Source organism: Carlito syrichta, unplaced genomic scaffold (genome assembly GCF_000164805.1).
Source record: "Carlito syrichta isolate Samal-C Ts95f unplaced genomic scaffold, Tarsius_syrichta-2.0.1 Scaffold305660, whole genome shotgun sequence".
NCBI lineage: Eukaryota > Metazoa > Chordata > Mammalia > Primates > Tarsiidae > Carlito > Carlito syrichta.
Window position 1 is genome coordinate 451,854 of NW_007249756.1, and position 1,078 is coordinate 452,931.

The window sequence follows — 1,078 nt, forward strand, 5'->3', positions numbered from 1 at the left end:
ATTCCGCAAAACATTGTTAAGTTCAGGTGATATTTTTTGACTAGCCACCATGTCTCTATGGATGACATAATGTGTAGACTCACATTCACAAGCAACCTCTTTCATCCCAGAAGTGAAAGCAGAAAACTGTCCAGTCATGGCAGCCACTCCATTCATGCATATACTGACACAGAATAACGAATTCCATTTTCCTGATATGTAATTATTCCAAGACTTGAATAGTTCTGCAGTTGTGGTATTGGTTGCCAACAAAAGTGCACATAACATAGACTCATGCACAACCTGCTAAAAAATATATATCACATAAAAACAAGCATTGTTGCCTTGTTGTTAACCTTCATAGACTTGTCAACCTGGATTGTGTACCATAGTGACTCATTCATCCTCTAACAATTGTGCCTCAGTATCCTCTCCTATTTTACCAATTTGTCTAGTTATGGTGCTAGTTGAAAGAGAAACGTGTCACCTTTTGAACTGCAGCCTCTCCTAAAAGTTCACGACAAATGTCCTTAGCAGCAGGCAGGATCAACTCTTCACCAATAGGAAAGAACTTCTTAGCTTTAGCTATGCAGTTAGCCACTAAGAATGATGTTCTTAGTGCAGACACATTTGGTGAAGTGATGGCCTTCAACAATTGCTTCTGTTCTACGTGTTCACATTTTTTCTTCTGAAAAATGACAGGCTGGGTGTTGTGGGTCAAGCCTGTAATCCCAGCACTTTGGGAGGCTGAGGCGAGAGGATTACCCAAGCCCTAGGATTCAAGACCAGCCTGGACAACTTGGTGAGACCTCGTCTCCACAATATATCAAAAAATTGGCCAGGCATGGTAGCACATGCCTATAGTTCCAGCTACTTGTAAGACTGAGATGGAAGGATCATCTGAGCCCAGGGGTTGATGCTGGGGTGGCTGTGGGTGTTCTTCTGCACTCCAGCCTGGGCAACAGAGTGTGACTCTGACTCAAAAAAAAAGAAAAGAAAAGAAAAGAAAGGCTTGTGTGTTTTGTTTTTGTTGTTGTTGTTTTGAGTTGGAGTCTCACTCGGTCACCCAGACTGGAGTACAGTGGCCGCTCCCGGCCAC